This window comes from Hemitrygon akajei, chromosome 10, assembly GCF_048418815.1.
Source record: "Hemitrygon akajei chromosome 10, sHemAka1.3, whole genome shotgun sequence".
In the NCBI taxonomy this organism is placed as follows: Eukaryota; Metazoa; Chordata; class Chondrichthyes; order Myliobatiformes; family Dasyatidae; genus Hemitrygon; species Hemitrygon akajei.
This window is the reverse complement of record NC_133133.1, coordinates 83,470,868-83,492,175: the sequence shown is the minus strand read 5'-3', so window position 1 is coordinate 83,492,175 and position 21,308 is coordinate 83,470,868.

Genomic DNA, 21,308 nt, shown 5'->3' with positions numbered 1-21,308 from the left:
CTACTGTGACACTGTGACACTTCTTCCCTGCGTTCTCTAGCAGAGAACCTGTGCAAAAAACCCTTGCATTCTCTCACTGCAAATAAACTTTGCTCAACTCCCCTGTATTCTCCAATTACAGGGAAACTGTGCGCAACTCCCTTGCATTCTGCAACTAACATAGAATCTGTGTTCAACCCACTGCATTCTCATACTACAGAGAAACTGGACTCAACTCCACTGTATTCCCTGACTGTAGATAAACTGTGCTCAATCCTCTGCATTCTCTAACTACAGGGAATCTGTGTTCATCATCTCTGCATTCTCTAACTAAAAGATAATCTGTTCCAACTCCCCTGCATTCTCTAACTACTGAGAAACTATGCTCAACTCCCCTGCATGCTCTAATTAACAGCGAAACTGTGTTCAACTACCCTGCATTCTCCAACTACTGTGACACTGTGCCACAACTTCCCCGCATTCTCTAGCAGAGAAACTGTGCACAATCCCCTGCATTCTCTCAGTGCAAATAAACTGTGCACAACACCCCTGTATTCTCTAACTAACAGGGAAACTGTGGTCAACTACCCTGCATTTCCTAACAAGTAAGCTGTACTCAACACCACTGGATTCTCCAGCAGAGAAACTGTGCTGAACTCCCCTGCATTCTCTAACTGCAGATAAACTGTACTCAACTTCCCTGCATTCTGTAACTAACAGCAAAACTGTGTTCAAATACCCTGCATTCGCATACTACAGATAAACAGTACTGAACTTTACAGTATTCTCTGACTGTAGATAAACTGTGCTCAATCCCCTGCATTCACTAACTAACAGAGAAACAGAACTCATATCCCCTGCGTTCTCTTACTAAATAGAAACTGTGTCAGATCTTCCCTGCATTCTCCAGCAGAGAAACTGTGCTCAACTTTCCTGCATTCTCCAACTACTGACAAACTTTGCTCAACTCCCCTGCACTCTCATACCACAAAGAAACTGTGCACAACTACCTTGTATTCTGTAAAGAACAGAGAATCTGTGTTCAATCCCCTGCATTCTCTAACTAACAGAGAAACTGAGCTCATCTCCCCTGCGTTCTCTTACTACAGAGAATCTGTGTCAGAACTTCCCCGCATTCTCCAGCAGAGAAACTGTGCTCAACTTTCCTGCATTCTCCAACTACTGAAAAACTTTGCTCAACTTCCCTGCACTTATTGGAGAATATGAATATTATGGAGTATAAAACTTAATGGAGTATAAAACTTAATGCTAAAAACTATGGTGTGTTGGTATATGCTAGGGAGAGGTGGCTGGGAGCGGTCGCCAGCTGTGAAGTTGCTGTGTAACCAAAACTGTGTGAAATGCTAAAGGACAATGATGTGTCAATATATGCTAATCAGGTATCCAATTGAATGTAGAGACAATATGTGTTAATGAACAGTAACTCAGGGATCTTTGAACATGTCGGCTGTGTAACTAAAGCAATGTAGAGACAATATGTAGGGATATTTTGCTTTGAACATGTCTGCTGTGTAATTAAAACTATATAGTCGACTAGAACAAATAAGTCAATAGGTAAAAACAATAGTAACTGTGATATGCACCGCTTGGATATGTTAATGCAGCTAAACCAGGTTTGCTTTAAAAAGCGGCTGTATCCGAGAATCGGGAGGCAGTCAGCGACCAGCTCAATGACTGTCTCAGCTTTGATTTGCAAATTAAAGTTTAACCCTTCTTGAAGAATCTTCTGCGTCTCCTGGTCATTTGAAAAGCACGAAAAACCACGACATAATTGGCGTCAGTCGGCAGGATCGGGCAGAGACCCGCGGAAGGGAAACGGCAGATTGGGAACGCTTCCCGGTCCTCTAGGGACCCCCACAAGGCTAACAGAATTATGGGTGCACCCAAAACAAAAGGAAAGCGCTTTTTTTGCGACAATTTGGACTAAGAATTCTGTTGGCTTTGAGGAGGTCTTGGAGTCTCGGAAGTGTGGAACCGCTGCCAAAGGGTCTCTCCGGTCCAAAGAATCTGGCAGAATTGGGGGTTAACGGAGGAGGCTCAGAGGATTGCTCAAGAACACTGCAGTGAGGGTAAGTACAAATAAGTTAATACGTTAAGAAAAAGTCCTCGCGGTTACCGCCTTGAGAGAAGGGTCTGCTCGGGCGAGGTGTTAGAATAGAATTAGGGAAAAAAGTCCTCGCGGTTACCGCCTTGAGAGAAGGGTCTGCTCGGGCGAGGTGTTAGAATAGAATTAGGGAAAAAAGTACATTAACAAGAGAGAATAACATGACAGGTAAAGGAACAGCAGTAGAGATTCTGAGCAAAAAATTCCCATTTTTTCAAAATGAGATCACAAAAACTTCAGAAAAATGGGAAAAAAGAACCAAAAACCTGGTCACAAAGTGGCCAAAAGAAGGAACATTTGATGTAAGTTTGTGCGAAGAAATGGAGGAACTAACTAAAAAGTACAAATCAAAAGATAAATCTAAGAAAAGGGAGCAAAAAAGAGAACAAGAAATGGAAGTGCTAAAACTCTTTAGAACGGAGGGAGAAAGGCTGAGGAGGACAGGTAGAATATTGATTGCAAGTGAGAAAGATACAGAGGTGCTGGAGAAACTGTGTGTGTGTGTGTGTGTGTGTGTGTGTGTGTGTGTGTGTGTGTGTGTGTGTGTGTGTGTGTGTGTGTGTGTGTGTGTGTGTGTGTGTGTGTGTGTGTGTGTGTGTGTGTGTGTGTGTGTGTGTGTGAGAGAGAGAGAGAGAGAGAAAGGTACAGTGAGAGGCTGGCAACAGAAAACCCCCCTCCCTATAATGAGGAAGGAACCCCTAAGCAGTGCCCCCTGCTAACGGGAACAGTAAACATGCAGGGAGAAGTACAGGTTGGGGATAATGAGGAGGAGAAAAAACAATATGAGAAGGAAAAAGCGGCGATATGGCAGGAGATGCAGGCAGAAAAGATAAAGATAGAACAGGTACAGAGAGAAATGCAAGAACAGATTGAACGGATGATATACTTGAGGGAGGCGAAGGAATATGAGGAGTACCGATTGTACCATAGGAATAAACAGACTAGAGAAGGTGACTCATTTGAGGAGCAAGAGTTAAGTGGAGAGAGAGAGAGGGTGTGAGAATTTATGGGGAAAAGGTAGAGGGCAGAAGCCTAGAAGGACAGAAGGAGGCAGTAGGGGAGTGGCTTGCGGAAGTAGAGAGAGAGTCAGATAAGTTACAAAAATGGGATTACCAGGAGAGATGTGAAAAATATTCAAGGGGCCCACCAGGCATTGAATCAAGACAGAAAGGAAGGACTCCACAGGGAGACCGAGGGAAGAGCAGAACCCCGGAGACATTTATGTGGGAGGCAGTAAAGACATACCCAGAGACAGATGGGGAGTCAGGGGAGGAGGAAAGCCAGGGCAGGTGGGAAGGAGGAGGAAGAATGATGCCGTTGTTAGTTAAAGGATCAGGACAAATGCAGTATATCCCTTGGGGATCCCAGGACCTAGAAGGGCTGAAAAACACTCTGCCCAATTTACATGAAGGAGCAGGGAAATGGATGAGAGCCTTTGAGGAAGAAACAGCAGGACGATTATTGGCTATGGGAGATTTGAAGGCACTGTTGATAAGGTTGATGGGAACCTCCAAATTTAACGAACTAATGGAAATGGCTGGCATAGTAAACTCGAACGACCCAAGAACTGATGGAGACGGGTTTGACAGAGTGAGGCAGAGGGTATGGCAGGCCCTCAGAAAGCTTTATCCGCCCAAAGTGGACCCCAAAGCCTTAAAAGGGGATCCACTGGGAGACACTGAAAACTCAGCAGCCTACGTAGAAAACCAGTTGAAAAGGTGGAGACTGGAGACTGAGCAAGAGGTGGAGAATAGCTTATTTATGACCTCACTGTTCCGACATAGCATTTTGGATGCAATGCCGCCACAAGTAAAATCCAAACTGGAGGAGGTGGTTGGGCTAACGTCAAAGACCCCACAAGAATTTAGAGACCACGTAGTCCATGCCATTGAGAAATACCGGAAAGACAAACGAAGGTTGATTGAGCAGCAGGAAGAGGTGCAAAGAAAGTTAACACAAATGCAGCTCGAAGAACTCAAAAAGAAGGAAAAAGAGAAAAATAAAAAGATGCTGCCAACAACCACCGGTTCGAGTACAGCCATCGAACTGGACAAAACACTGCTATATGGAGGGGTCGATCATACTGTAAGACAAGGGCTGGAAAACCCCATGCCAATAATTAACTTTGAGGGAGCATCCCCACAAATGTTCTATCAGGAACAAACTAAATTCAAACAGCCCAGACAGGACTGGAAGTCCCAAGGAGGGGGACAGAGGAGCTATGGGCAAAGGAGACCAGTGAGAAGACAGTGGGAAAGAGAGGTAGAGAGATTGTGCTGGGAATGTAATCAGCCAGCCACAGTATGCCCTTCACCTTCCCATGTCAGGAAAGTTTATTAAGACGGTAGGGTTATCGGGAAAACACAGTTAACACAGTGCACGGCTCCAGTGCGGTTGAGAATGGGAAATAAAGAAATTGTTTTGCCGGTGCTAGTACTTAAAGGAACTCCGATTAATTTGTTAGGCAGAGATGCCTTGTTGAAACTGGAATTAAAATTAGAATGCACCAGAAATGGGCTGAGTGTGAAAAGAGCAGGGGTTCAATTGATAGTGCAAGAAGACAAGAAGGCTAATGCCTTTTGGATAGGAGACATTGCAGATCAGATTCAGGAAACCTGGGAAAAATGGGAAAAGGGCGTGCAGGCTGTATTACCTAGGGCTGTAATGCCCAAATCTGAGCTACATTGTACAGTGATTTTTGATGAGACTCAGAACAGGGAGTTAGAGGAGCGTGGCACCTAGAGGTATGTACCCAGCAGCACCTGGAAGGGGAGGCTGTGATGATTGGAAAGCAAGGGGCAGCTCTACAAGTTAAGTGGAACACCTTTTTAGAAAAATGGTACAGGATACCGGAGGCTGCGCCCCACGTAACGTTGGTGATAAATAAGGGATATCAGTCTACAGACTTAGGACCTTTAGTTAAGAGTGCTGAAACCGTAACAGTGTGGAGGAAAATCACGCCAGAGGTGTGGATATCAAAAGACAACAATTGTATTAAAATAATGGTAAGTATAGATATGGAAGGGACAGTGAGAGAGGTCGAAATAACTCCCCAACCACACATGCCCTTGCTAGGAAAGGAAAGAGGCCAGCAGAAAGATAAAAGGTTAGATGAGTTGCCGCCTATTCTGTGGTCACAGCATGACGCGGACGTAGGGAAAATAGAAACAGCTAGTCCGGTGGAAATAAAGCTAAAGAGAGGAGCAATTCCACCCAGGAGACCACGATACCCACTAAGACCAGAAAATAAAGAAGGAATAGTGTCGACAGTGCAGGGGTTGCTTAAATAGGAGTGCTTAGTATTTGTTTGCATTTACCTACAGAGGCGCCCAGTATACCTATACCAGAATGCCGCAAGGATTTAAACATTCACCACACATTTTTAATCAGGTATTGAAGGCAGACCTAGAGGGCATGCCGTTGGGAAGTACATTGTTACAATATGTGGATGACCTGTTGATTTGCTCCCACAGCGAGGAACAGTGTAAGCAGGACACTGTAACTCTGTTAGAGAAGCTAGCGCACGGAGGACATAAAGTATCCAAAAAGAAACTGCAATTCTGCACGCAGCAAGTGGAGTACTTAGGCAGGGTAATATCCAAGGGAGTGAAGGCAATAGCACCAGATCAGATTGAGGCAATAGCTAAGGCCCCAAAACCCCAGACTGTAGGGCAGATGATGACATTTTTGGGAATGGCAGGGTACAGCTCAGATTGGATAAGAGAATATGCTGAGATTGTGGCACCTTTAAGAAAGATAATGAAAGAAGCAGGACATACTAATTTAAAGAACGGCTTACAGTGGAATGGAGAGGCGGAGATAGCTTTCAATACTATTAAGCAGGAATTGCAGTCAGCACCACAAAGTAGCAGAACTGCTGGAAAAAGGGAAATTTGTGTTGACACCAGCCAGGATAGCAGCGTATCAGATGCTATTGACATTTCCTGACATAACTATACAGAGATGCACTACCAGTAATATAGCCGATTTTGTCCCTTTGGGCTATGAAGGAGAACCCCATGATTGTGTAGGGAAGATGATGGCATTTGCCAAATTGAGAGCAGACTTACGGTCAGAACCACTAGAGGAGATAGATAGATAGATAGATACTTTATTCATCCCCATGGGGAAATTCAACATTTTTTCCAATGTCCCATACACTTGTTGTAGCAAAAACTCATTACATACAATACTTAACTCAGTAATAATATGATATGCATCTAAATCACTAACTCAAAAAGCATTAATAATAGCTTTAAAAAAAGTTCTTAAGTCCTGGCAGTTGAATTGTAAAGCCTAATGGCATTGGGGAGTATTGACCTCTTCATCCTGTCTGAGGAGCATTGCATCGACAGTAACCTGTCGCTGAAACTGCTTCTCTGTCTCTGGATGGTGCTATGTAGAGGATGTTCAGGGTTTTCCATAATTGACCGTAGCCTACTCAGCGCCCTTCGCTCAGCTACCGATGTTAAACTCTCCAGTACTTTGCCCACGACAGAGCCCGCCTTCCTTATCAGCTTATTAAGACGTGAGGCGTCCTTCTTCTTAATGCTTCCTCCCCAACACGCCACCACAAAGAAGAGGGCGCTCTCAACAACTGACCTATAGAACATCTTCAGCATCTCACTGCAGACATTGAATGACGCCAACCTTCTAAGGAAGTACAGTCGACTCTGTGCCTTCCTGCACAAGGCATCTGTGTTGGCAGTCCAGTCTAGCTTCTCGTCCAACTGTACTCCCAGATACTTGTAGGTCTTAACCTGCTCCACACATTCTCCATTAATGATCACTGGCTCCATATGAGGCCTAGATCTCCTAAAGTCCACCACCATCTCCTTGGTCTTGGTGACATTGAGACGCAGGTAGTTTGAGTTGCACCATATCACAAAGTCCTGTATCAGTTTCCTATACTCCTCCTCCTGTCCATTCCTGACACACCCCACTATGGCCGTGTCATCAGCGAACTTCTGCACATGGCAGGACTCCGAGTTATATTGGAAGCCAGATGTGTACAGGGTGAACAGGACCGGAGAGAGTACGGTTCCCTGTGGCGCTCCTGTGCTGCTGACCACTGTGTCAGACCTACAGTCTCCCAACCGCACATACTGAGGTCTATCTGTCAAGTAGTCCACTATCCAATCCACCATGTGAGAGTCTACTCCCATCTCCGTTAGTTTGTGCTTTAAGATCTTGGGCTGGATGGTGTTAAAGGCACTAGAGAAGTCAAGGAATGTAATCCTCACAGCACAACTGACCCCATCTAGGTGAGAGAGTGATTTGTGCAGCAAATACGTGATAGCATCCTCCACTCCCACCTTCTCCTTATACGCAAACTGAAGCGGATCCCGGGCGTGCCTGGTTTGTGGCCTCAGATTCTGTATTATCAGCCGCTCCATGGTCTTCATCACGTGCGACGTCAAGGCAACAGGTCTGAAGTCATTCAACTCCTTTGGTTGTGGTTTCTTCGGTACCGGGACAATACAAGATGTTTTCCACTGTCTGGGTACTCTTCTCTGATCTAGACTCATGTTGAAGATGCGCTGTAGTGGTTCTCCCAGTTCAGTCGCACAGGCCCTCAGTAATCGTGGGGAAACTCCATCCGGTCCAGCCGCCTTGCTGGTACAGATCTTCCTCAGTTGACCTTCCACCTGTGCAGCCGTAAACCTGGGCGTGGGCCAGGTCTCCTGTGAGTGGATATTTTCCTGTGAGGGAAGTAAGCCTGGTGTGGAGTTCTGCAGTGAGGGTGAGATTGTGCTGTCGAACCTATTGAAGAAGTTGTTCAGCTGGTTCGCTTTCTCCACATCTCCACTTATGATAAACAGGTTCTGTTCGTAGACGGCTCTTGTTATAGGGACTATGATGGAAATCACGCAGGATTCTCAGTAGTGCAACAGGATCAGTTGAGCTATAAGATTATTCGGATGGAGTCCTGTCCCCAACCGTGTTCCGCCCAACTAGCAGAACTCAAAGCCCTGACAGCTGCGTGTGAAATGATGGAAGGTGAGACAGTAGACATCTATACTGATTCAGCATATGCTCACGGAGTATGCCATTTGTTCGGGGCAGTGTGGACGCAGAGAGGTTTTTAAAAAAAAAGTAGCGGAGCTCCCATACAACATTGTCAGCAAATTCTAGACTTAATAAAAGCCATAATGAAACCTAAAGCATTGGCTGTGGTCAAATGCCAGGCACATAAAAAGGGAAACGATGTAATAACAAAGGGAAATCAAGCTGCAGACGAGGCAGCTAGAAAAGCGTCTGGATGTATGTCAGCCGTCATTGCCCCCCAGTGGATGTACGTCAGCTGTCATTGCCCCCCAGGTAAGCCTAACTCCAGAACCTGACGTGGAGGACCTAATTGAAATACAAGGTAAGGCAACTTTGGCAGAACAGACAATGTGGAGAAAAAGGGGGGCCAAGCAGAACCCGGAAGGCTTGTGGAGCACGGAAGACGGCTTGTTGGTAGCACCCACCCCTCTACTGACGATTCTGATTTCAGAAGTGCATGGGATTGACCATTGTGCAAAGGGGGAAGTGATAAGGAAAATAAAGAAGGATGGTTTTTGGTCACCTTATTTACAGGCTTCAGTGGACTTTGTCTTATCACGGTGCGAGGTATGTGCACAAAATAATGTTCGGAAGGGAATTACAACCCCAATAGGCCACATTCCCGTACCTGAAGGACCATTTAAACATTTAATGATCGATTACGTAGACATGATAAAGACAGTGGTGAAATTCCTGACAAATGAAGTAATCCCCAGGTTTGGAATACCTACAGAAGTTAGCTCAGACAACGGTTCAGCTTTTATCCAGAAAGTGGTCAAACTGGTACTACAGGCGCTGAGGATAAAGCAAAGATTTGGATGTGTATACCGCCCTCAGTCGCAGGGCATGGTAGAGAGAATTAATGGAACCCTGAAAGCCAAACTAAACAAAATTTGTGCAGATACTAAACTTAATTGGGTCGATGCTTTACCGTTAGCATTGATGAGTTACCGCATGCAAACTAATCGAATAACATGCCTGACACCGCACGAGATGCTCACTGGGAAGCTATCATACCTGTGATAGGGGTAAGCAAAACTGTTGAATGGATAAACTATATATACTATAATCAACAGAGATTCATCAACTACACCGATGATGCACTGGAGGCCTTAAGGCAACAGCTAGCTGCAACTAGCAGGGTGGCATGGCAAAACAGGTACTGGTTTGGCTTTTGGCAGAGAAAGGGGGTGTGTGGGTAATGTTTGGAGACCAATGCTGCACTTTCATACCGAACAATACTAGCCCAGAAGGGTCTTTCACCCGAGCAATGGATAAGTTAAGGAATCTGCGGACGGCGGTCAAACAGAATGCAGGGTTCGGACATCAGTTCTTTGATTGGTTAGAAAGTAGACTCGGAGGATGGGGAGCATGGCTGACTAAAGTAGCAATAACTGTCAGTGTTGTGTTGTTGAGCTGTGTGCTTGTGCTGTGCTGTTTTCTTCCTTGTCTCAAATCTCTTGTAGTGCGTGCTGCAACCAAACAGTTTCCGATGCTCGTGACGATTGCTGAAGCTAGCGTAGTGGAGACAAACACCGGAAATGTATCGTTACAGCCTACAACACCTGCAGGATGAACAGGAGCAGAACGACAGTGTGGGAGTAGATTGTAAGGGCTTTTGAGTCTTTTTCCCTGTCTCAGGTACAAAGGGACAGGTTTTTGGCTCAGCGGCCCAGGGTAACAGGGAGAGAATACTTTGAGGTCTTGGCGCAGGAAATTTTAGTTTAACCCAAGATTTGGGAATGTGCTTGAGTTTATTGGGGCTTTTGTGCGCAGACTCTTAGTCTTCTCTCTGTGTGAGTGTGAGACCCAGAGGGGTCTCAAAGGGGGAATATATTGGAGAATATGAATATTATGGAGTATAAAACTTAATGGAGTATAAAACTTAATGCTAAAAACTATGGTGTGTTGGTATATGCTAGGGAGAGGTGGCTGGGAGCGCTCGCCAGCTGTGAAGTTGCTGTGTAACCAAAACTGTGTGAAATGCTAAAGGACAATGATGTGTCAATATATGCTAATCAGGTATCCAATTGAATGTAGAGACAATATGTGTTAATGAACAGTAACTCAGGGATCTTTGAACATGTCTGTGTAACTAAAGCAATGTAGAGACAATATGTAGGGATATTTTGCTTTGAACATGTCTGCTGTGTAATTAAAACTATATAGTCGACTAGAACAAATAAGTCAATAGGTAAAAACAATAGTAACTGTGATATGCACCGCTTGGATATGTTAATGCAGCTAAACCAGGTTTGCTTTAAAAAGCGGCTGTATCCGAGAATCGGGAGGCAGTCAGCGACCAGCTCAATGACTGTCTCAGCTTTGATTTGCAAATTAAAGTTTAACCCTTCTTGAAGAATCTTCTGCGTCTCCTGGTCATTTGAAAAGCACGAAAAACCACGACACACTCTCATACCACAGAGAAACTGTGCACAACTACCGTAGATGTCGGATTATAAGCCGCTACTTTTTTCCCACATTTTGAACAGCTTTGAACTCTGCAGCCTTTAATACGGTGCGGCTAATACATGAGTTTTTTTCATGACGCCAAAAACATTTTGCCTCGTAACAGTAGACCAATAAAATTGATGAGTAGTTCACAGAGGTCCAATGAAACTGTACGATAAATCAAGCGCACTTTCACAATTAAATTATTGTAAATCAGTCATTTGTACTCACCCTCATCAACATGGAAAACACTCGAAGAAAAGCATTGTGCTGCCTTTATGGCAGATATTTAGTTTATAATATTTTCGCTTAGTAATTCATTTTCTAGTTAAAGTTAGAAGTGTTATAGTTGTTTTCTGTACTACATCGCGGGATGCTATGACGTCACACCCGGTTTCGCCGCGTCTTGTGGGATACCGGTTTGCGATAAACGGAAAGGAGGGGGGAGCGGCATTACGCGAGCGGCATTGGATCTGAGCGAACGCTGCTTTTAAGTTAAAGGCGATCAATAAGTTTTCCTGGTAGGCTGCAGTATATATATTTTTTACCAGTCGTTAGGAGATATTGGAATGTTGTTCAGTAAAAAAGTATACGCAACGTATATTTAAAAGTAGCCGCGTTACAGGCGTGGTTCGAAAAAAAGCATTTGCAATATGTATTTGTTTATGTTACCATATGGATTTAATTAAAAGTTAAAAAATCCTCACGTGTAATATCTTTCTGTGTAAATATCTCATATTACAACGTGGGACACCTGCGGCCGAAAATCCGGTGCGGCCTGTACAAGTAAAAAATTGATTTTATTTCTAAAATTAGAGCCAGCGGCTTTTAATCAGGTGCGCTCTGTAGTCCGGAATCTGCGGTACCTTGTATTCTGTAAGTAACAGAGAATCTGTGTTCAATCCCCTGCATTCTCTAACTAACAGAGAAACTGAGCTCATCTCCCCTGCATTCTCTAATTACAGATAAATTGTGTTCAACTGCCCTGCATTCTCCAAATACTGTGACTTTGAGACACTTCTTCCCTGCGTTCTCTAGCAGAGAACATGTGCCCAAATCCCCTGCATTCTCTCACTGCAAATAAACTGTGCTCAATTCCCCTGTATTCTCTAATTAACGGGGAAACACTGGTCAACTCCCCTGCATCTTCTAACAGTTAAGCTGTACTCAACACCACTGGATTCTCCAGCAGAAGAACTGTGCTGAACTCACTGGCATTCTCCAACTACGGATAAACTGTGCTCAACTTTCCTGCATTTACGAAATACTGAGAAACTTTGCTCAACTCCCCTGTATTCTCCAACAACAGGGAAACTGTGCGCAACTCCCTTGCATTCTGTAACTGACATAGAATCAGTGTTCAACCCCCTGCATTCTCATACCACAGAGAAACTGTACTCAACTCCACTGTATTCCATGACTAGATAAACTGTGTTTATCATCTCTGCATTCTCTAACTACAGGGAATCTGTTTCAACTCCCCTGCATTCTCTAACTACTGAGAAACTATGCTCCACTCCCCTGCATGCTCTAATTAACAGCGAAACTGTGTTCAACTACCCTGCATTCTCCAACTACTGTGACACTGTGCCACAACCTCCATGCATTCTCTAGCAGAGAAACTGTGCACATTCCCCTGCATTCTCTAACTAACAGAGAAACTGAGCTCATCTCCCCTGTGTTCTCTTACTACAGAGAAACTGTGTCAGAACTTCCCTGCATTCTCCAGCAGAGAAACTGTTCTCAACTTCCCTGCATTCTCCAACTACTGGCAAACTTTGCACAACTCCCCTGCACTCTCATACCACAGGGAAACTGTGCAGAACTACCTTGTATTCTGTAAGTAACAGAGAATCTGTGTTCAATCCCCTGCATTCTCTAACTAACAGAGAAACTGAGCTCATCTACCCTGCATTCGCTAATTACAGATAAATTGTGTTCAACTGCCCTGCATTCTCCAACTACTGTGACACACTGACAGTTCTTCCCTGCGTTCTCTAGCAGAGAACCTGTGCACAAATCCCCTGCTTTCTCTCACTGCAAATAAACTGTGCACAATTCCCCTGTATTCTCTAATTAACGGGGAAAATCTGGTCAACTCCCATGCATTTTCTAACAGTTAAGATGTACTTAACACCCCTGGATTCTCCAACAGAAGAACTGTGCTGAAATCGCCTGCATTCTCTAACTACGGATAAACTGAGCTCAAATTTCCCGCATTCACCAACTACTGAGAAACTTTGCTCAACTCCGCTGTATTCTCCAGCTACAGGGAAACAACGTGCAGTTCCCCAGCATTCTCCAATTAATGAGTAACTTTGCTCATCGCTCCTGCATTCCCTAACTACAGAGAAACTGTGAGCAACTCCCTTGCATTCTGTAACTAACATAGAATCTGTGTTCAACCCCCTGCATTCTCATACTACAGAGAAACTGTACTCAACTCCACTGTATTCTCTGACTGTAGATAAACTGTGCTCAATCCTCAGCATTCTCTAACTACAGGGAATCTGTTTCTACTCTCCTGCATTCTCTAACCACTGAGAAACTATGCTCAACTCCCCTGCATGCTCTAATTAACAGCGAAACTGTGTTCAACTACCCTGCATTCTCCAACTACTGTGACACTGTGCCACAACTTCCCCGCATTCTCTAGCAGAGAAACTGTGCACATTCCCCTGCATTTTCTCAGTGCAAATAAATTGTGCGGAACACCCCTGTATTCTCTAACTAACAGGGAAAATGTGGTCAACTCCCCTGCATTTTCTAACAGTTAAGATGTACTCAACACCACTGGAATCTCCAGCAGAGAAACTGTGCTGAACTCCACTGCATTCTCTAACTGCAGATAAACTGTACTCAACTTCACTGCATTTGGTAACTAACAGAAACTGTGTTCAAATAACCTGCATTCGCATACTACAGAGAAACAGTACTCAACTTTACAGTATTCTCTGACGGTAGATAAATCCTGCTCAATCCCCTGCATTCTCTAACTAACAGAGAAACTGAGCTCATCTCCCCTGCGTTCTCTTACTACAGAGAAACTGTGTCAGAACTTCCCTGCATTCTCCAGCAGAGAAACTGTGCTCAACTTTCCTGCATTCTCCAGCAGAGAAACTGTGCTCAACTTTCCTGCATTCTCCAACTTCTGACAAACTTTGCTCAACTTCCCTGCACTCTCATACCACAGAGAAACTGTGCACAACTGCCTTGTATTCTGTAACTAACAGAGAATCTGTGTTCAATCCCCTGCATTCTCCAACTAACAGAGAAACTGATCTCATCTCCCCTGCATTCGCTAATTACAGATAAATTGTGTTCAACTGCCCTGCATTCTCCAAATAGTGTGACACTGTGACGCAACTTCCCTGCATTCTCTAGCAGAGAACCTGTGCACAAATTCCCTGCATTCTCTCACTGCAAATAAACTGTGCTCAATTCCCCTGTATTCTCTAATTAACGGGGAAACTCTGGTCAAATCTCCTGCATTTTCTAACAGTTAAGCTGTTCTCAACACCCCTGGATTCTCCAACAGAAGAGCTGTGCTGAACTCGCCTGCATTCTTAACTACGAATAAACTGTGCTCAACTTTCCTGCGTTCACCAACTACTGAGAAACTTTGCTCAACTCCCCTGTATTCTCCAACTACAGGGAAACTGTGCGCAACTCCCTTGCATTCTGTAACTAACATAGAATCTGTGTTCAACCCCCTGATTTCTCATACTACAGAGAAACTGTACTCAACTCCACTGTATTCTCTGACTGTAGATAATCTGTGCTCAATCCTCTGCATTCTCTAACTACAGGGATTCTGTGTTCATCATCTCTGCATTCTCTCACTAACAGATAATCTGTTTCAACTCCCCTGCATTCTCTAACTACTGAGAAACTATGCTCAACTCCCCTGCATGCTCTAATTAACAGCGAAACTGTGTTCAACTACCCTGCATTCTCCAACTACTGTGACACTGTGCCACAACTTCCCCGCATTCTCTAGCAGAGAAACTGTGCACATTCCCCGCATTCTCTCAGAGCAAATAAACTGTGCGCAACACCAATGTATTCTCTAACTAACAGGGAAACTGTGGTCAACTACCATGCATTTTCTAACAGACAATCTGTTCTGAACACCCCTGGATTCTCCAGCAGAGAAACGGTGCTGAACTCACCTGCATTCTCTAACTGCAGATAAACTGTACTCAACTTCGCAGCATTCTGTAACTAACAGCGAAATGGTGTTCAAATACCCTGCATTCTCCAACTACTGAGAAACTTTGCTCAACTCCCCTACATTCTCATACTACAGAGAAACTGTGCGCAAATCACATGTATTCTGAAAATAACAGAGAATCTGTGTTCAATCCCCTGCATTCTTTAACTAACAGAGAAACTGAGCTCATCTCCCCTGCATTCTCTAATTACAGATAAATTGTGTTCAACTGCCCTGCATTCTCCAACTACTGTGACACTGTGACACTTCTTCCCTGCGTTCTCTAGCAGAGAACCTGTGCAAAAAACCCTTGCATTCTCTCACTGCAAATAAACTTTGCTCAACTCCCCTGTATTCTCCAATTACAGGGAAACTGTGCGCAACTCCCTTGCATTCTGTAACTAACATAGAATCTGTGTTCAACCCACTGCATTCTCATACTACAGAGAAACTGGACTCAACTCCACTGTATTCCCTGACTGTAGATAAACTGTGCTCAATCCTCTGCATTCTCTAACTACAGGGAATCTGTGTTCATCATCTCTGCATTCTCCAACTAATAGATAATCTGTTTCAACTACCCTGCATTCTCCAACTACTGTGACACTGGGCCACAACGTCCCCGCATTCTCTAGCAGAGAAACTGTGCACATTCCCCTGCAATCTCTCAGTGCAAATAAACTGTGCGCAACACCCCTGTATTCTCTAACTAACAGGGAAACTGTGGTCAACTCCCCTGCATTTTCTAACAGATAATCTGTTCTCAACACCCCTGGATTCTCCTGCAGGGAAACTGTGCTGAACTCCCCTGCATTCTCTAACTGCAGATAAACTGTACTCAACTTCCCTGCGTTCTGTAACTAACAGCGAAACTGTGTTCAAATACCCTGAATTCGCATACTACAGAGAAACAGTACTCATCTTTACAGTATTCTCTGACGGTAGATAAACTCTGCTCAATCCCCTGCATTCTCTAACTAACAGAGAAACTGAGAGCATCTCCCCTGTGTTCTCTTACTACAGAGAAACTGTGTCAGAACTTCCCTGCATTCTCCAGCAGAGAAACTGTTCTCAACTATCCTGCATTCTCCAACTACTGACAAACTTTGCTCAACTCCCCTGCACTCTCATACCACAGAAAACTGTGCACAACTACCTTGTATTCTGTAAATAACAGAGAATCTGTGTTCAATCCCCTGCATTCTCTAACTAACAGAGAAACTGAGCTCATCTCCCCTGCATTCTCTAATTACAGATAAATTGTGTTCAACTGCCCTGCATTCTCCATCTACTGTTACACTCTGACGCGACTTCCCTGCATTCTCTCGCAGAGAACCTGTGCACAAATCCTCTGCATTCTCTCACAGCAAATAAACTGTGTGCAACACCCCTGTATTCTCTAACTAACAGGGAAACTGTGGTCAACTCCCCTGCATTTCCTAACAGGTAAGCTGTACTCAACACCACTGGATTCTCCTGCAGAGAAACTGTGCTGAACTCCCCTGCATTCTCTAACTGCAGATAAACTGTACTCAACTTCCCTGCGTTCTGTAACTAACAGCGAAACTGTGTTCAAATACCCTGAATTCGCATACTACAGAGAAACAGTACTCATCTTTACAGTATTCTCTGACGGTAGATAAACTGTGCTCAATCCCCTGCATTCTCTAACAGAGAAACTGAGCTCATCTCCCCTGCGTTCTCTAATTACAGATAAATTGTGTTCAACTGCCCTGCATTCTCCAACTACTGTGACACTGTGACACATCTTCCCTGCATTCTCTAGCAGAGAACCTGTGCACAAATCCCCTGCTTTCTCTCACTGCAAATAAATTGTGCTCAATCCTCTGCATTCTCTAACTACAGGGATTCTGTGTTCATCATCTCTGCATTCTCTAACTAACAGATAATCTGTTCCAACTCCCCTGCATTCTCTAACTACTGAGAAACTATGCTCAACTCCCCTGCATGCTCTAATTAACAGCGAAACTGTGTTCAACTACCCTGCATTCTCCAACTACTGTGACAATGTGCGACAACTTCCCCGCATTCTCTAGCAGAGAAACTGTGCACATTCCCCTGCATTCTCTCAGTGCAAATAAACTGTGCGCAACACCCCTATATTCTCTAACTAACAGGGAAACTGTGGTCAACTCCCCTGCATTTCCTAACAGGTAAGCTGTACTCAACACCACTGGATTCTCCAGCAGAGAAACTGTGCTGAACTCCCCTGCATTCTCTAACTGCAGATAAACTGTACTCAACTCCCCTGCATTCTCTAACTGAAGATAAACTGTACTCAACTTCCCTGCGTTCTGTAACTAACAGCGAAACTGTGTTCAAATACCCTGCATTCGCATACTACAGAGAAACAGTACTGAACTTTACAGTATTCTCTGATGGTAGATAAACTGTGCTCAATCCCCTGCATTCTCTAACTAACAGAGAAACAGAGCTCATCTCCCCTGCGTTCTCTTACTACAGAGAAACTGTGTCAGAACTTCCCTGCATTCTCCAACAGAGAAACTGTGCTCAACTTTCCTGCATTCTCCAGCAGAGAAACTGTGCTCAACTTTCCTGCATTCTCCAACTTCTGACAAACTTTGCTCAACTCCCCTGCACTCTCATACCACAGAGAAACTGTGCACAACTGCCTTGTATTCTGTAACTAACAGAGAATCTGTGTTCAATCCCCTGCATTCTCCAACTAACAGAGAAACTGATCTCATCTCCCCTGCATTCGCTAATTACAGATAAATTGTGTTCAACTGCCCTGCATTCTCCAAATAGTGTGACACTGTGACGCAACTTCCCTGCATTCTCTAGCAGAGAACCTGTGCACAAATTCCCTGCATTCTCTCACTGCAAATAAACTGTGCTCAATTCCCCTGTATTCTCTAATTAACGGGGAAACTCTGGTCAAATCTCCTGCATTTTCTAACAGTTAAGCTGTTCTCAACACCCCTGGATTCTCCAACAGAAGAGCTGTGCTGAACTCGCCTGCATTCTTAACTACGAATAAACTGTGCTCAACTTTCCTGCGTTCACCAACTACTGAGAAACTTTGCTCAACTCCCCTGTATTCTCCAACTACAGGGAAACTGTGCGCAACTCCCTTGCATTCTGTAACTAACATAGAATCTGTGTTCAACCCCCTGATTTCTCATACTACAGAGAAACTGTACTCAACTCCACTGTATTCTCTGACTGTAGATAATCTGTGCTCAATCCTCTGCATTCTCTAACTACAGGGATTCTGTGTTCATCATCTCTGCATTCTCTCACTAACAGATAATCTGTTTCAACTCCCCTACATTCTCTAACTACTGAGAAACTATGCTCAACTCCCCTGCATGCTCTAATTAACAGCGAAACTGTGTTCAACTACCCTGCATTCTCCAACTACTGTGACACTGTGCCACAACTTCCCCGCATTCTCTAGCAGAGAAACTGTGCACATTCCCCGCATTCTCTCAGAGCAAATAAACTGTGCGCAACACCAATGTATTCTCTAACTAACAGGGAAACTGTGGTCAACTACCATGCATTTTCTAACAGACAATCTGTTCTGAACACCCCTGGATTCTCCAGCAGAGAAACGGTGCTGAACTCACCTGCATTCTCTAACTGCAGATAAACTGTACTCAACTTCGCAGCATTCTGTAACTAACAGCGAAATGGTGTTCAAATACCCTGCATTCTCCAACTACTGAGAAACTTTGCTCAACTCCCCTACATTCTCATACTACAGAGAAACTGTGCGCAAATCACATGTATTCTGAAAATAACAGAGAATCTGTGTTCAATCCCCTGCATTCTTTAACTAACAGAGAAACTGAGCTCATCTCCCCTGCATTCTCTAATTACAGATAAATTGTGTTCAACTGCCCTGCATTCTCCAACTACTGTGACACTGTGACACTTCTTCCCTGCGTTCTCTAGCAGAGAACCTGTGCAAAAAACCCTTGCATTCTCTCACTGCAAATAAACTTTGCTCAACTCCCCTGTATTCTCCAATTACAGGGAAACTGTGCGCAACTCCCTTGCATTCTGTAACTAACATAGAATCTGTGTTCAACCCACTGCATTCTCATACTACAGAGAAACTGGACTCAACTCCACTGTATTCCCTGACTGTAGATAAACTGTGCTCAATCCTCTGCATTCTCTAACTACAGGGAATCTGTGTTCATCATCTCTGCATTCTCCAACTAATAGATAATCTGTTTCAACTACCCTGCATTCTCCAACTACTGTGACACTGGGCCACAACGTCCCCGCATTCTCTAGCAGAGAAACTGTGCACATTCCCCTGCAATCTCTCAGTGCAAATAAACTGTGCGCAACACCCCTGTATTCTCTAACTAACAGGGAAACTGTGGTCAACTCCCCTGCATTTTCTAACAGATAATCTGTTCTCAACACCCCTGGATTCTCCTGCAGGGAAACTGTGCTGAACTCCCCTGCATTCTCTAACTGCAGATAAACTGTACTCAACTTCCCTGCGTTCTGTAACTAACAGCGAAACTGTGTTCAAATACCCTGAATTCGCATACTACAGAGAAACAGTACTCATCTTTACAGTATTCTCTGACGGTAGATAAACTCTGCTCAATCCCCTGCATTCTCTAACTAACAGAGAAACTGAGAGCATCTCCCCTGTGTTCTCTTACTACAGAGAAACTGTGTCAGAACTTCCCTGCATTCTCCAGCAGAGAAACTGTTCTCAACTATCCTGCATTCTCCAACTACTGACAAACTTTGCTCAACTCCCCTGCACTCTCATACCACAGAAAACTGTGCACAACTACCTTGTATTCTGTAAATAACAGAGAATCTGTGTTCAATCCCCTGCATTCTCTAACTAACAGAGAAACTGAGCTCATCTCCCCTGCATTCTCTAATTACAGATAAATTGTGTTCAACTGCCCTGCATTCTCCATCTACTGTTACACTCTGACGCGACTTCCCTGCATTCTCTCGCAGAGAACCTGTGCACAAATCCTCTGCATTCTCTCACAGCAAATAAACTGTGTGCAACACCCCTGTATTCTCTAACTAACAGGGAAACTGTGGTCAACTCCCCTGCATTTCCTAACAGGTAAGCTGTACTCAACACCACTGGATTCTCCTGCAGAGAAACTGTGCTGAACTCCCCTGCATTCTCTAACTGCAGATAAACTGTACTCAACTTCCCTGCGTTCTGTAACTAACAGCGAAACTGTGTTCAAATACCCTGAATTCGCATACTACAGAGAAACAGTACTCATCTTTACAGTATTCTCTGACGGTAGATAAACTGTGCTCAATCCCCTGCATTCTCTAACAGAGAAACTGAGCTCATCTCCCCTGCGTTCTCTAATTACAGATAAATTGTGTTCAACTGCCCTGCATTCTCCAACTACTGTGACACTGTGACACATCTTCCCTGCATTCTCTAGCAGAGAACCTGTGCACAAATCCCCTGCTTTCTCTCACTGCAAATAAATTGTGCTCAATCCTCTGCATTCTCTAACTACAGGGATTCTGTGTTCATCATCTCTGCATTCTCTAACTAACAGATAATCTGTTCCAACTCCCCTGCATTCTCTAACTACTGAGAAACTATGCTCAACTCCCCTGCATGCTCTAATTAACAGCGAAACTGTGTTCAACTACCCTGCATTCTCCAACTACTGTGACAATGTGCGACAACTTCCCCGCATTCTCTAGCAGAGAAACTGTGCACATTCCCCTGCATTCTCTCAGTGCAAATAAACTGTGCGCAACACCCCTATATTCTCTAACTAACAGGGAAACTGTGGTCAACTCCCCTGCATTTCCTAACAGGTAAGCTGTACTCAACACCACTGGATTCTCCAGCAGAGAAACTGTGCTGAACTCCCCTGCATTCTCTAACTGCAGATAAACTGTACTCAACTCCCCTGCATTCTCTAACTGAAGATAAACTGTACTCAACTTCCCTGCGTTCTGTAACTAACAGCGAAACTGTGTTCAAATACCCTGCATTCGCATACTACAGAGAAACAGTACTGAACTTTACAGTATTCTCTGATGGTAGATAAACTGTGCTCAATCCCCTGCATTCTCTAACTAACAGAGAAACAGAGCTCATCTCCCCTGCGTTCTCTTACTACAGAGAAACTGTGTCAGAACTTCCCTGCATTCTCCAACAGAGAAACTGTTCTCAACTATCCTGCATTCTCCAACTACTGACAAACTTTGCTCAACTCCCCTGCACTCTCATACCACAAAGAAACTGTGCACAACTACCTTGTATTCTGTAAAGAACAGAGAATCTGTGTTCAATCCCCTGCATTCTCTAACTAACAGAGAAACTGAGCTCATCTCCCCTGCACTCTCATACCACAGAGAAACTGTGCACAACTACCGTAGATGTCGGATTATAAGCCGCTACTTTTTTCCCACATTTTGAACAGCTTTGAACTCTGCGGCCTTTTATACGGTGCGGCTAATACATGAGTTTTTTTC